This window comes from Macrobrachium nipponense, chromosome 12 (assembly GCF_015104395.2).
Source record: "Macrobrachium nipponense isolate FS-2020 chromosome 12, ASM1510439v2, whole genome shotgun sequence".
Taxonomy (NCBI): domain Eukaryota; kingdom Metazoa; phylum Arthropoda; class Malacostraca; order Decapoda; family Palaemonidae; genus Macrobrachium; species Macrobrachium nipponense.
In genome coordinates this window covers 104,841,329-104,857,701 of record NC_087205.1, presented here as the reverse complement: position 1 = coordinate 104,857,701, position 16,373 = coordinate 104,841,329, and the positions used below count along the sequence as shown (strand labels likewise).

The 16,373-nt window shown below is 39.7% G+C and overlaps 1 protein-coding gene and 1 long non-coding RNA gene across 2 annotated transcripts in view; one reads left to right on the top strand and one right to left on the bottom strand.

Moving 5' to 3' along the window:
- Window positions 1–16,373, bottom strand: part of LOC135224733 (serine-protein kinase ATM-like) — a gene marked incomplete at its 3' end in the record, with an annotated part of 185,357 nt that overhangs the window by 141,648 nt on the left and 27,336 nt on the right.
- Window positions 5,635–10,644, top strand: LOC135225069 (uncharacterized). The gene is made up of 3 exons (XR_010316914.1): window positions 5,635–5,845; window positions 8,279–8,350; window positions 10,486–10,644. It is a non-coding gene; the product is annotated as an uncharacterized LOC135225069 (long non-coding RNA).

The window sequence follows — 16,373 nt, the reverse complement described above, 5'->3', positions numbered from 1 at the left end:
TTGAAGATTAAGCCAGCCTTGTGCTGGCACGGGCTCTTGCTCCTGGAGCAGCCTGTAGCTGGATTATCTGTAAAGTTACAAAGACAGTGATTTTGGCGGTTAGTTGTAGAAATGAAAGAAGGTGACAGGCAGGTTTGCATCCCCTTTGAACCTTGCGGTACCCGTCAGTAGGAGAGAAAGCAACGGTGGTTTGTTCCCTTTTATATAGAAACAAAATCCAGATAATGAAAACATAGGGACTAATCCCTATTAAATCTCCAAATTGACCGACAGACTATTAACTCGGATTAAGGTTCATGGTTAAAAGGGACGAAGATAAATACCTTTTCCCAGTGGGATTTCCGCGGCTAAACGGATTTTCCAGGACCGATAATCCCTCTTGGTATGACCTCTGACTGAGAAAGAGGGATTTTGAAGACGAAGGCTGAGCATTTACTACTTTGAGTGTTTTATGTTTTAAGAAACATAAAAAGCTCCGAGAGACGCAGGTTGCCCATGCCTGGGGCCCTAAGGCCTTAAGGTGCGTTCACACGGTCGAACAATGTCCGACGGACAAACATTGTTACCAATTAACAATTGTCTACCGGTCTTTGCCTTGTGAGCAGAGTAAAAACAGTGGTATACAACCTCATCTGGTACCACTGTTTGTTGCCAGATCTACCTCCATCGTTTCAACGCTTATGACGTCATCCTGCTTCGCCTATGATATGGTAACAATGTTTGTCCGTCGGACATTGTTCGACCGTGTGAACGCACCTTTACAGTCAATTGCAGCTCTTCGCTGTTCCTTTCATGGAGCATGTAGGTAAAACTTTTTATCAAATAGTTTTTTTTTTTTTTTTGGATTACTTATAGTCCGACAGATCTAAAACTGATAGACTGTTTACTTCCTTGAGAAAAACCCTGTTGCCAGTTCTCTCTTAACCTTTAAATCGTCCCCCCTTCTTAAGTCCTCAGCCATCCTTGGAGGAATAATGGGAGGAGACGCCTTGCTGCGGGATAAGTGAAGCCACTCAGGTCGCTGGCCGCCAATATTGGACTGGCAACTGAATCCCTGGTCGACCATAGGTACGCGACCTTGCGATGACTAAGGTGTCATACTTTTTATTTTTGATACGCAATGTTATTTTAATTCGTTCTTTTAGTTTTCTTGTGTGCGTCCTCTTCTGCTTACGGTGCACATAATTTCGTACTCCATTTTATCCGCAGACAGTTAACACGTTTACTGAAACTATAAAGCCTTGATGAAAAAAGTGAATTTGAGGGAAGTGAAGCTACTATTGAATTCATTAAGGTATTCAACACCTTATTTGACATATCAAATTCTCCGAATCTAAATACCAAAGGATTTGAAAGAACAAATCAGAAGAAATAATGCAAGTGATATTAAAGATTTTCTAATAAAAGCAGAAACATATATCAGATTTTGAAAACTTCAGGATGGTAAAGACATCTTAGAATACGATCGAAAAACTGGTTTAATTGCTTTCTCTATTGCATACGAAGTCTTCAGATTCTGTTACGGAACCTGTATTGCATCAGATGGTGGGGGCCTTTACAATTTTTGATGACCTACAAATTCAGTCAGGATCATATTGAACTATTCTTTGGTCAAGTAAGAAGTATGGGAGGCCATAATGATAATCCAACAGCGAGACAATTCTCTGCTGCTTACAAAGGCTACTTGTACATAATGATTTAATGCCATCAGAGTCGGTGCCCATATTAACTGCTTCAAGCAGAATAAAAGAGCAGGTTGCAGTAAGGAATATAAATGCTTTTGTTTCAAGACATTGAGTTTTAAAAGTTCAAGAAGCATATTCAGATGACAAGGAAGATGACCATGATTATATTCCAAACCATTACCACTTGTCAAAATGTTCATCATTTAAAATAGTAGCTTATATTGCAGGCTTTGTTGTTTTTAAGTTAAAAAAAAAAAAATTCTTTACAGTGTGAGGTCTGCATTGATGCATTAACGTTAACAGACGCTCATTTTCGTCACACCTCATCAAATTAAAAAACCAAAAGGAAAAATTGGTGTATCCATCAAATGATGTTGTTGATATATGCAATACATGCGGAAAAATATGAGGGAAATTTTGTCCTGCAACAAAACACTGGGGAGAGTTAACTTCCATAAATTAGTTAGTTCAGTATTGGCAGCTTACAGAGGCAAAACAATATTTTCAGAGTTCGATTATCACTTGTATGATACTCAACCATTGGACAATCGCTTGCACTTACTGATTAAAACAACGACTGAAAAATATTTGCAAGTGAGATATGATTATGCTGGTAAACAGATTACTGCTAAACTTCAATCGCAGGTCGCAGGAAAGAGTCGCCAGATATATACTAAGTTAATTCACTTAGTGGTCAATAATTCCCAATAGTAGGCGATAACAAACAGCAAGGACTAAGGAATTAGCAGACATAAAGAGAATAGCTTTAAATTTGTGCCAGTAATAGGTTATATGTATATAAGATTATGAAAAATTTGTATTGTATTTCTGGGTAATAAATTAAGGTATTATGTATGATGAAATAATTAACTATGTTCTTTAAAAGAATGATAAAATGTCTAACACAGAAACGCAGAAGCACATTAGAAAACGAAATCATTTAGTAATTGGAAATGCCTTATCATGTTGAGCAATTGTACAAAAATATAGATAACAAAACAACACTCCTTCGGGTTATGTACTGTCATGCTCAAATCTGAGACGACATAATTCTTTTTGCATTATCCAAAATTGCAGATGCAATGTAACGTTGCCAAGTAGTGTTACACTATTTTTTCTGCCTCTCATTTCCAATGTTACCCATGTTGACAAGTTTGTGAATTCGCAGCAAACACTATTTTCCCTATGGATATATAAATATGAACCCTTTTATGCATTGGTGTTAGGAGTACGAGACGCATATTCCCGAGATGTGTACTGGTATTGCACCAGCCAATCATAGAGCTCGCCTTCGTTGTGACGTAACCTGCGGTGGGCGGAGTTAGCAGCTAGCATATCGAACATCTCTATGCACCATTTTTAATGAAAAATGAATATGCACATTAAAGCAAGCCTATGGGAAATCCTATGTCTGCTACCTTCGCTACCTTACGTATGAGATTTGAAAGTCAGACATGGTTGTCGAGCACGCCTAAGGAATTTAACCCATTTAAAAACATTACGTATATATTTTCCAGATATTAAAAAAAATGTATATTGCACCATTCATCGATTACCTTAATGCTCAATTGTAAAAAGAAAATTTGTTATGGGAATAGAGTCAAACAGCTTACTTTTCTTGATTTACTTGTAGAGAAAAGCTCAGAGATGGCTATATCTTTATCTAGAGAGCCCACCTTTACAGGATCAGGATTCAGCGTGGATTTCTCAAGCGCTTATTATGAGAGATATAAGACAAATATTATCATGACCCTGGGATTTTACATAAAACTATAGTGCATTGCTAAGGAAATAATATCTAACATCCATACTTTTTTTAATGGGCATATTATATCATTCTTCGACCCCCTTAATGCATAAAAAATAACATTAATATGGGTTTTACTGAAATCAATTGCAATGGTTGAATGGTATAGATATAGTAATTATTAAGAAGCGCAGTAAATTCTAGTTCACCTTCATTCTAGATTAAAACAAGGTTAGAAAAATAAAGCGCTTCTTTTCCTAAACGTAAATTCATGTTTAATTAAGGCTTACTGAAAAAATCCATTTAGAAAAAAATACTTTTCACGTCCCTGTATTTTTTTTCAAAAACATCTAAAACTTTGTCTATATCTTCTTCAATCACTCTATTAGCATATTCTCTTATTATGTTGATAACTGCTGGTAACTCTCTGCTGAACAGTCAGTTAAAATAGATACAACCTTCATGAACTCGGGGTCCCACATCAAATAAATTAAAACGTGCTAAAATCTATGGATAGCTAGCCCGTATTTTCACCAATGAAAATGAAAAACAATTATGATTAAATCATATTAGATATCATTTTACTGTACTGTTTAATATGCAAATTATAATTCTTTTACATTTTCATTTTAATGAATAAATCATAAATATCCTATCCTAAAATTCCTGTATCCTTAATGCAACGCAAAACACCCTTTTCAGACCTTTCCTACCACCCCCCCCCCCCCCCCCCCCCCCCAAAACAACAAACGCAGTTTGTAGGGTTACTCCTTGAGTAAGCGAAAATACCCTACAGTAGATTAAGTAGGGAATGCGGTTTTCGACATATGAAATATTGTAGTTCATGTGAATGTCGATATTGAAAAAAATGGAATTGGCGAAATATTGTAACATTATGGTTTTGTGTGTGTTTCACAGTTTTAGAGACTGATGTCGTGGGATTTTCCAAGGGTTTTTGCTTGTCCGTCTCCTAAATGTTTGCAGCAGATCATCATAGTCCCACGGACCCATCCACGGACCTAACACCTATACCCAGTCGGGGAGAAATTTCTGACAACAATAGCCATTTTTTTTTGCATTTTTTATATTCCATATCAGTTGTAACAAATGCATAATCATGTTAAAGTACTTGGGATCCTTTGGAAACGAAAAGAGCTTGTAAGTCCCACTATCATTCTCACTGCACCCAAATGCACAATAATAAGCCAGTATCACAACAAAGATATCTCTTAGACGCGAATGAACGATCACGTGTCGGAAATTTTGGCGGTTAAAAAAAAAGCGCGAAAATAGAAAAAAACATTCATAATAATATCTCTAATATTCATATTAAAGAGAATTCAATCATTAGCTTCTTTGATAATTTCTCAATATATGAAGATGGTATATTGCTAGGGACATGTGCACTAGCCCACCACTCTGCCTTTTCCTAGTCGCAAGTCCACCATCAGTACTATGAATCTCTCTCTCTCTCTCTCTCTCTCTCTCTCTCTCTCTCTCTCTCTCTCTCTCTCTCTCTCTCTCCATTCTAAAACTCTTTTAAAAATAGGTTATCACTCACGCTCTCAAAGAAAATATAATGAATTAAGCAGCTATAAATAGGCTTATGCTTTCACATAAGTAGTTCTCTCTCTCTCTCTCTCTCTCTCTCTCTCTCTCTCTCTCTCTCTCTCTCTCTCTCTCTCTCTCTCTCATCATAATATTGAGTTCATTCCTGTACTGTTCCTTACGATTTCCATGGTATTTTGTCCAATGAGAGCGGTAGAACTAATGAGCCTGGATATATACTATAGTATCGTATGCCTAAGAAATAGAAAGGACAAATTATTTCTATGTAAAACAAGTGTAAGACAAAATATATGCATAAATTATATTCATGAATGCTGGTGGAAATACATTATAATAAAAAATATATAATAGACATGTATAGGTCGAAGTAGTTATGATCATTCCTCTGCATGTGTAAGAATTTATATGTAATTTACATTGCTGTGCTCAGAATTGCAGCAACCATACGAAGAGCACAAGACAGACGTAGCTGGCAAGCTTTAATTAGTGAAGAAAATATTGAGCAGAAAGAGCTGAATACTATGCTATGCATTACTGAAATAAGAAAACATGAAAGGAAAGAATCTATATTCTAATCTAAAATGCAACACACGAGAAACTGAGGAGCCGTTGTGAAGGCAGAGTCTCAATTCCACATCCTAAGCTAACCTTACCCCGCGAAGTAAGTTACGCACATCCTCTGCAGTCGTTACTTTTTAAGGACGTCAATTTCAGAAATTACTATGTGACAGCAATGAATTCGTCAGCCAATCGCAAGCCTATGGAAACGATGAAATTCTGAAGTACCCAAGTACTTCATTTGTGAAGATTTAGAGAGATATTCGAAAGGAACAAGTTACGGACGGTAAGTCTCGCGAGCTGTCAGCCGTTCATTCATTCAGCTGCCTTCTTCCCCTACCGCGGAGGAACTACCTACTAGTAGCTAATTTGGAAAATGAAATTAGCTACTAATTCTCATCGTGAGCAGACGTGGCCCATTGCTATTTAAGCCCTATCTTATAGAAATTCAAATTAAACCCTTTTTAGGTACTAGGTAGCTAGCTTTACCTAGGTACTACCTAGCCTATAGCTACTAGGTAGGTAGGTAGCTAGGTAGTTACTAGGGCTAAGGTACCTAAGGTAAAAAACCGCATGGTACAGGGTGACCATGGTACGATCAATGTGTACAACCCCCAAAAAAGTACATTATTATGCGTCCTGACACCAGAGTAGAGGTCTTTAGCTCCGTTTCCGTTTCTCACCAACAAGAAGTCGCGTCTGATGCCCATCTCCAATGTCAGGATGCGGTTATATGTACTTTTTTGGGGTGTACACATTGATCGTACATGGTCACCCCTGTACCATGCGGTTTTCTACCCTATGTACTTAATCAGGACCAGTAGGGGCTGGGCCTGCGTCTGATAAGGCGCCCTGTAGGTTATAAGGACCTGCGATATGATGCGCTAAGGTCAGTTGGAATGACTTCCCATCCTTGTTGGAGTATCATGGACCTGATGATAATTCTAAGTTCATTCAGTATCTTCTTTCTGATGTAAGGTTTTGGTGTTGAAACACAGATTACAAAATAGAATCATTCTTCTATCTTTCATCGTAAGTGTGGGTAAGGTTTGTCCTCCAATGGAGAATGCTAAACTGAAGTCTGACATACAAGTTGGTTTACAAATCATAGGTGAGCAGACAATAGCTTGGTCATACGAACATACACACAGATGACAATAGATTACAAGTCACATAGGACTGTCTGGGGTTATAGGTCAACATGGTTTCTCAAGCAGAAAGCTTTGTCGACGGTTTACAAAACAATAGATTTGATGACCACAGATGGCTTGCAAACCAGGACGCTGATTGATACAACACGTCAAGGCTTAGCCTACATTATCTTATCTGTTCCGATCACACTCCTGCAAGCACACCGGTTGACCCCTTGGGTCACAGGTTTTAATTAATCATAGTTTTTAGTTTTTATAGGTATATGGAATAACACACATTCCATATAATTATATGTAACACATTGACCTATACTACTTCCCACTAATGCAATAGGGAAAGGACAGGATTCTCTTGTTTTTCCTAAATTTAGTTTTCAGACAAAATTCTCTGTTGTTTATGGCCCTTTCAGCCTTTGCCTTCTTATGCCAAACTGTGTAGAGGTGCAGGAGTGATTTTGTTCCTCTGCTCATTTATCAGTGACCATTAGGTAGACCAAGAGGTCAGCCAAGACCTCTCTAGGGTGAAGGACCACTTAGATACTATTGTTCAGTTGAAATTGAAAGTTACACTAATGACAAAACTGTCCTACATTGAACAGTAAATATATCATATAAATTGCCTCTGAGACCATTTGATTTGGAGTTGAGAAATGATTTTGTCAGCTCAGTATTACTGTATTTTTATGAAATTCATATGTACTCAATTTATGATATTGAGTTTTTATATTACAATACTATTGTGTTGTTTTATTTCTGTTTACAGTATCGTCCTTCTATTGTTTGTAAAAAGCCCAAAAGAGAAGATTATAGGTTTAACCCCTAATGTATGGGAGCCATCATATGAATTTCATAAACAGGTTTTGGGTGGTGGACGGGCTAACTCACAGTGATTATTAATATTACACACCATACAATTTGGATGAATTTAGCACAAAAGACGTTCAGAGCACTTCAATGGTCTATAAATGACTTGTGGCAACTGTGGTATCTCAGCTCAGGGAGTCAGACGTCGCTCTCAGTATGATCTTAGACTTGGGGAATGTTTTTCCGCTATCTGTCCCATGATACCTTTATTTATTTGCTCATAGTCCTTATCTATTATGATATTGTGTGAGCTGTAATTATAATTTTACAAAATAAAATTATTCATTAGAAAAAAATGATTTGGTAAAAATTATGAGTGGTTTGTAAAAGACGGCCCCACACAGGGTTGTAAATATAGTCACTTTACTTTCTGTGGAAGGTAAGGAAAATGAAAACAATTTTTTTTTTTTTTTTTTTCCTTACACCATGTGCATATGCATATCTTCCTCTTTCCCTTGATTTTTTTCCCCCAACCTTAAAGTTAGCCCAGTGTGGGAGGGTGCATGCAGATATATATTTAGTCCATCCCTTAAGGGTTTTGAAAAAATATCAGGGAAAAATGCAAGTTACTTGAAATATGTGGATTATTTTGTTGTCATGTGTAGCTTTTTTTGATCAATAGGTTATTGTTAGTTTTATATCACCAAGATTCTTCATAAAGCTCTCTTAACAGGTAAATTTTTCAAATATCTTTCATGTTACAGGCTACTGCACAGATGGGAGATGTGAGAAGTTGGTGTCTGAGATTGAACTCGGACAAAGTTACTGAACGAAGGGTAAGGAATACTTTCTCAAATAGTTTCAAATATTTTGTAAAACTTGTCAGACTGTATTTTAGTGAATCAGATTTCATTGGTAACCAACAAAATTTTAATTATGGAAATGACAAGCATACAGGAATATGAAGTGAAATTATTGTATATGTGAAGTATTGTTGTCAAATGCTGAATGTGAACATTAGTAGTTGTAAAATAACTAATTCTGCAGTAAACAGATAATTTTTGTGGAAAGGCTTTCTTAAGAAAGATGTTCCTCTATAAGTGACAGGTTAATCGTTTGGAAGCTCAGTTCTCAGAAAATTACCAAATTTTGTTGGGCAAAGAAACACTGACACATCACGAGGTGCTTAATTGGTCGCCTGCTATACAATCTTTTATTGTTTTAACCGCTTACCAGCTGGCAAGTCATATCCTATTGTTAAGACCTCAGGTTTGTTAGCTATGAAAAATACAAATTGATTAAAATTTTATCATATTTCTATTCAATAAAACTCATTCATTGTACCCAGTATACTTAAAGCTGTCGTTCACAGTATGCGTTTCATTTGCATGATCCTTGTTACAGTACATCTGTAGTATATAAGCTATATTTTAATGATTTTCTCCCCTTATTTTACTAATATCCTTACCATTCTGCTGTAATGCTTATCTTCATGAAAAATTTCATTGTGTTGGAGGGTTTTGTAAATCCACATTGTTACGTTCTGTCTTAAATCATTATGTACTAAGATTTCTTTTGAGAAAACTTTCTTGTTTAGAAAGAAAATGTTAACCTTCAAAAGGTAAAGGAGCTCTGTTGTTTGCTATGGTTGCCCCTACCTAGTAGCAGAAATAAATAGTAGCTGTCATTGCTGGGATTATGTTAATTTTTTCATTTTAGGTGCCCTCCTTGATGATCATTTAAGTAATTTAACATTTGTTGTGTTTTTAAAGTAGTACCTCCAAATTTTTTTGCCTCTTGGTGGATGATGCCAAAATCCTATGACAACAAATGCTTAGTGAAAGAAAGATCACAAAATCAAAATTTGGGCTTAGGTAAAAGTTATCCAGTTTTTAACCAAGGAAGTTATTTTGCTTTGTTATCTCTTGTGGCTTTGTAAAGTTGGAAAACTGAATTCCTTTGAGTGATAGATTTATGTAAGAATGTTGAGTAAATTTGAATCAAGATTCAGGGTCATTTGTTGAGTTTTTTTTTTTTTTTTGCATTGTAGATAACTGAAATCTCATCTATTCTTTTTCTGAAGATTTTGATGAAACTTGGAACCGTTGTAGAATGGAATATATTTCTGTTGTAAATTTTAAAAGGTGTTGGGATTCACCAGAATTGCAGGTGGTTTGGAAACATAAAATTTGGTTTGAAGACCCTCAGTAGGTTTGCTTTTATTAAAACATTATGGAAGATTTTTTGGAATGTTAAGCAGTACCTTCAACATTTGTTTAAAATTACAAGAGTGTAATGATTTCTCCCATATCCATGTTCAGTATTTGCTTTGTGTTAAGGAAACTTTGAGAACTTGCTATTGGATTTTGTTGGAACAACATGAAAACAATTTTAGTGCGACATTATTTTATTGCTAGGGAAACTGTCCCCCTTTATAAAGTATAATGGGATTTTTCAGGAATTCAGTATTTCTTATGAAAAGGCCTGTTGTATATTTTGGAGAGAGCTCCTCAGTTGAAATGTTTTTTTTTTTTTTTTTTTTGCCTCTTTGTGACTATTTAAGTCTTGTTCATTTTATCTCATAGTTTCTGTGAAGGAGGCTGGTGTTTTCTGCCTTTGACAATAATATTAATATCAAGAAAGTTTTGTCTTACTGAGGTTTCAGCAATGTTGCAGTATTGCAGTACTCTTTTGGATCTTATATGAAATATTTGGTGTACAAACTTCTCACCCTTCTTATATTTGAGTTTCTTTTTTCACTGGTGACTTTTAATCCAGAGGCTGATGTATGGCAGTTTTAGTTTGTTCCACACAGCACTGCATTTATATTTTAAATGACTTTTGTTAAGAATTCCAATGGACATTTTGGTATGTTAGATCAGGAACTCAAAATATTTAGCAAGGTTGTGACCAATTCAAATATCTGAAAATATATACTGCGCTCAATTGAACCATTGTCTGTTTTTTCCAGAAAGCTTGTGACCAGTTAAAGCACCTTCTCAAAGATGAACAAGTTGTGGCGACTCTAGATTGCAAGCCCTCGGACTCTTTCAACTGGGACCAAGTCTTCATTTATGCCAAAACTTACTTCCACAAGGTAAAAACTTTTTTTTATTTTTCTAGAAAATATTTTTGAAGGAAGAAACAATTATTCAAGTTAGTGGAAATTGGTAATGTTAGTTTTGATAAGAGATGGGTATATGTATTTTTTTTTAGCATTATTCCCAGTTCTATTTTAACACAATGTAAGAGGAGGGAAGTTTAATGTTATGAGGAAAACCATCATGGGTGTGATTTACCATATGAGTGATAAAAACAACAAGAATATGGCAGTTAAATACGAAACTACTATGCCCAGAGGACAGAAATTTTTGCATAAAAGGTCTCAGTGATTATATCTCTCACCCAGGCAGTTAAGAAAAAGACTGAACGCAGTAGTGTGGTCCTTGACCAGTTTTTGCCCGATATACACACGCGTTGCCAGATCTCATAAGATTCCTTGCTTTTCATCTACGATTTAACCGGATCCAGCTAGGCGCTAGAAAATTATCCTGTTATTAAGACCGAAGGTTTGTAGCTATGAAAAATACAAATGTCGTAGAAAATTTGTCATTTCAAATAAACAATGGCAAAGAAATCATGGAATTTTATACATTCAACTTCCCTGCCAGATATATACTTAGCTATAGACTCCGTCGTCTCCGACAGAATTTCAAATTTCGCGGCACACGCTACCGGTAGGTCAGGTGATCTACCGCCCTGCCCTGGGTGGCAGGACTAGGAACCATTCCCGTTTTCTAATCAGAATTCTTCTGTCGCCCGGACCATCAACAGTTGTTGTTTTGTTTTCCCTCTCGATTGGTTTTTCTTTTTTCACCGGCAATTGATCGTTCTTGACCGACTTTTTGGTGACGTATCTGGATTGTTGGATTGGCATACGCTTTTGTGGACTGTTTTGTGACTTGATTTTGGAATTTTCTTTAATAATGTCTGACTCTGGAATGGTTGTGAGACGTTGTGTGAATGTAGGCTGTAAGGTGAGGTTGCCGCCCCCAAAGCCTTCGGTAGACCTCCACACGGTATGCAAGGGTTGCAGGAGTATGAATGTTCTTTTACTAATACTTGTAAGGAATGTGAGAACTTGAGTGAGAACGAATGGAAGAATCTAAATAATTATTTAAAAAAGTTAGAGAGAGAAAGAGTGAGGAAGGCTTCTTATAGAAGTTTAAGTAGTTCTAGATCTGAACTAATTCCTAGCTTGGGATCTTCCCAAGGGTAAGTATTGCTACTCTTCTCCTTCCATTGCAGCCCCTTCTCCTATTGCAGAACCTGTAGATCCAGCAAAAGAACTTGCGGATCTAAAAGCAGCCTTCAAGTTGATGGAAAACAAAATGGCTGCCATACAAGGTAAGCTAGTGATTATTCATGGACAGTGATATGAGTGTCCCCAGTGTATTGGAGGGGGCATCTGGTCGGCTCAGCAACGCTCCTAGGTCTAGACCTCTTCCAAGCTCACATGCCCAGAGGAGAAGGAATGTCGAAAACCGAAAGGAGGTTGTGGAGAATCCCCACCGATCAGGTGTCCCTTCGGCGGTTTCTGTGGACACCCCAGACTGCCAAGGATCGCTATTGTAAAAGCGTCCTGCGTGAGTGTTTTTCGTCGTCGGGATCTTCATCTCCGAGACGTGATTGGAGAGATTCAGATCGATCTCGGCACTCAAGAGGAGTTGAAGGCTCCGACTATTGATTCGAGCCCAGAAAACTTCCCTGAGGAGTCTCCCTCGGGAGTGAAGAAGGCAAGAAGAGCCATTCTTTCAACCAGAGTGAGAAAGGAGGCAGGATGGTGGAGGCTATGGACTCCTCCCCTCCTCCTTCCCCTCCTCCCGAAGAGGATAAAGAGGAGGCTACGAAGAGATTCATGATGGCGATGCAAGAGCAGATTTCCCCGTCTTTTGTAGGAGTTCTGTCAAAGGAGCCTCCTAGAAGGAAAGACTCTTCCCTTCGATCAAAAGATCCTCCAGACGTATGGAGGTATGCCGCCAGGATCGTTTACTCCTACTCGAGGTGAGGTTTCCTGTACGAACCATGGATGAACCGATCAGACGTCTGGCAACCGGCCAGGAGTGAGGATCACCCAGGAGGCAGGAGCCAAGAGCCAGGAGTAAGGAGTCAACCAGGAGCAGGAGCCCCCCCCCTCAGAGCCAGGAGTGTGAGGCATCTCCAGGCAGGAGGCAGGAGCCAGGAGGCAAGAGCCAGGAGGCAAGAGGCAGGAGTCAGGAGTCAAGAGGCAGGAGCCAGGAGCCAAGAGGCAGGAGTCAGGAGGCAGGAGCCAGGAGTCCGGAGTCAGGAGGCAGGAGTCCGGAGTCAGGAGGCAGGAGTCAGGAGCCAGGAGGCAGGAGTCAGGAGGCAAGAGTCAAGAGCCAGGAGGCAGGAGTCGGAGACTCGTTCCTGGAGGTTATGACTCTTCTCCAAATAGGAGCTCCTCTCCTTCAGAGCATAGGAGGTCTTGGAAGGACTCTCCCTCCAAACGTGAACTTTCTCTTCGTCTGATCGAGGGTTAGACGAGTTGTCTGATGACGAACCTCCTGCTAATGAGGGACTATCGAGTTATAAGTCGTTAGCCTCATTATTGCTTCAAGAATTTGGAGATCTCTTAGTCCGGCGGCTCCTCCTTCTCCTCGTTCTCTCTTTTCGAGCTCGGCTGGTTTTTACGGCAAAAAATCTTCGGCCTTTTTGAAAATGAAGCCTGCTAAATCGATGAAGAAGACACTCCATTCTTTAGATTCTTGGATGGGCAAGAAGAAGGAGTTAGGAAAGACGGTATTCTGCATGCCTCCTTCCAAACTACATGGAAAGAGAGGTATTTGGTATGGGACAGGAGAGACTATGGGTCTTTCTCTACCTGCCTCTGCAGATGCGGACTTTCCAATTTAGTGGAGGCCTCTAGACGTCACTCCTAGGATCGGTCAGAGCGACGTGGAGCACTTCAGAGTTGAACCACTTCTTAAAGGACTTTTTGTCACTTTAGAGGTTTTTCAACTTTCTGGATTGGGTCTCACTCGGAGTTCTGGCCAACAAATCTAAAGATCCGGAGTTTCTTAAAAACCCAGAGATTCTCCATAGCGTCCTGTCTTGCATGGACAAGGCAGTACAAGACGGTTCGGGTGAAGTGGCTTCCCTTTTTGGTGCTGGTCTCCTGAAAAAGAGATCAGTATATGGATCCCTATTATCGAAAGGGTTTCTCCGAGCCAGAGGACTGCTTTATTGTTCGCCCCTCTATCGGATCATCTGTTTCCTTCTCAGTTAGTGAAGGATATATCTCGCTCGCTAACTGAGAAGGCGACACAAGACCTACTAACACAAACGTCCAAGAAAAGGACGCCCTGTAGTGTCGGCGATTAAGAAGGACTCTCGTCCTCCTCAGCAGCCCTTTCGTGGAGGTACAGCGACTCGTCCCCCTGCCAGAAAGAAGAGCTCTGATAAGAGAGGAAGGTCTTCCCTTTAGGCCTTCAAGAAATCCAAGTGACTTGTTGCTCCTTCAAGCACCAGTGGGCGCCAGACTCCTGAACTTTGCAGGAGTATGGGCAAAAAGGGGAGCCGACCCTTGGTCAGTGTCGGTCCTAAAGAAGGGATATGTAATCCCCTTCGACAACAGCCCTCCCCTAACATCTACGCCTCGGGAACTGTCAGCGAGGTACAGAGACCCGGTAATGAGAAAGACTCTCCTTCAAATGGTGGAACAAATGTGGGAAAAAGAGGCCATCGAACTTGTGCAGGATCCACACTCCCCGGGATTTTACAATCGCCTTTTTCTAGTACCAAAGGCATCGGGGGGGTGGAGACCAGTTCTGGACGTAAGCGCTCTGAATCGCTTTGTTCAGAAAAGGGATTTTGACGTAGGAAAAATCTATTTCTGGGCGAGGAAGCCGTGTCGCCCAGTGAAATATGTCTGCTTTAGCACTATTTCTAGTAAAATATTGCTATAATACCAGAGAACTGCTAAATTGGACATGTCAGAAGCCTCTGACTCGCTCACCTATATAAAAGGTGTCGGTATAAAACTGGGGCGAGTGTTAAACACTACCACAGCAACCCCATCCAATTAGCCTTTTCCTCATCAAAAAGACCCTAAATACGGGGAGCCGACCCATAGGTCACACCTAGCTACCCCGTTGAAGGCGGCTGTGACGTCATACTTATCGATAGCAATGAAGCTTGGTGCACTGCAAGGGGAGGGGAAAAAAACCAGGGGGGATTTCACTGGGCGACACGGCTTCCTCGCCCAGAAATAGATTTTTCCTACGTCAAAATCCCTTTTCTGGGCTCAGCCGTGTCGCTCCCGTGAAATTGTACCAGAGAAACACCAAGCTACATCACTCTGAAATGAAACAGAATATTAAATTGTATAAACTAACACCATAGACCAAGTGAAATAGCAAAGAGATTTGCTGCGATAGGTAGGATGTTAATAAAACTGGCATAATGGAAAATATTCATATGACACAAGGACAGTACTATATTGATGTTGCAAGGAGACACTGACCTCCCTACAGCTATTGCCTGATATTTAAGATCCTCCAAGGACTTAAGGTAAAGCTTTGGAAAACCAGTGCGACTGCCGACCAGTATATTTCTTCAGATCATCAAAGTTCAATATATTTGAAGAAATTTACAGAAGTTGTTATAGCCCCGAATAGCACGCGCTTTGGGAAAGGACCCTGGGCTGACTTCCTTGGTAAAATACAAAAACTGCTGCGTAATGCCCTTTAGGGATATGGTACCACCACCGCCCCACATGAAAAGGAGGGGGGGGGGGCCTCGGAAAAGGTAGATGTGCTAGATAAATAGTCCTTAGGGGTTTTAACAGTACATAAAGATGGATGTTGCGGAAGCGGAACAACCTTCCAAGGGATCGCCTTACCAAAGGGTTCTCATTCTTAGCCATAAAATAATTATTTGGTGAAAAGCAACACGTAACCCGAGGGAAGGAATTCTATATGCCCTTGGCCACTAGATAAAGATGACATCTCCGATGTTCTGGCACCTGAAGCCAGACTTAATAAAAACAGTGCCTTACGCAAAAGGGTTTGGCAATCACATTTGAAGTTGTCTGTTTTAGAGTCTAACCTGAGACCATCGTTAAGAAACCATGACACTGACGACGGCCTTTGAATGGGCCGCAGGCGTGCACAAGCCCTTCCCTGGGATTGAGGTGAAATAAGACTCAGTTAGATTTATACAAACCCGAGAAGAAAATCTTTTTCGGAGCTGACTTAGTGGTTGTTATTGTGGCAACTGCCAAGCCTTGTTCGAATAAAGGCCTGAAGAATGTTATAGTCACGTTCATTGTCATTACTTTGACATTGATTTCCTGAGAAATGTAGGCAATTGTTTAACTGCTGAATCATACTGGCGAAGTGTAGATTCTCTTTTGTCTGACTCCAAGAACAGAATGTTCTGTGGATCAATGTCCCCTACCCTCCTACCTGCAAACTTCATGAAATCCATAAAGATAGGGTTTTGTGAAGACCTGAGGAATCGAACACAGTCACCGTTTGAACTTGTTGCGTCAGCCTCAAGCCCGGGAGAGGGTGAGGATGAAGACCTAGTTCTAGGAGAAGGAGAACCAATTGTTCTTGGCCAGTAAGGAGCTATGAGAGCCACCTGACCTTTGAAGGATTTCAACTTGTGCAACACCTTCAGGAGAGGGTTCACTGGAGGGAATAAATAAACCTCCCTCCACTGGTTCCAATCTATACTCAGGGGGCGTCCGTAGCGTATGCTAGAGGGTCCATACTTTGCGGTACGTAACAAGGCGCTTGTGGTTTGCCCCTGTAGCGAACATATCTACTTTCAGAC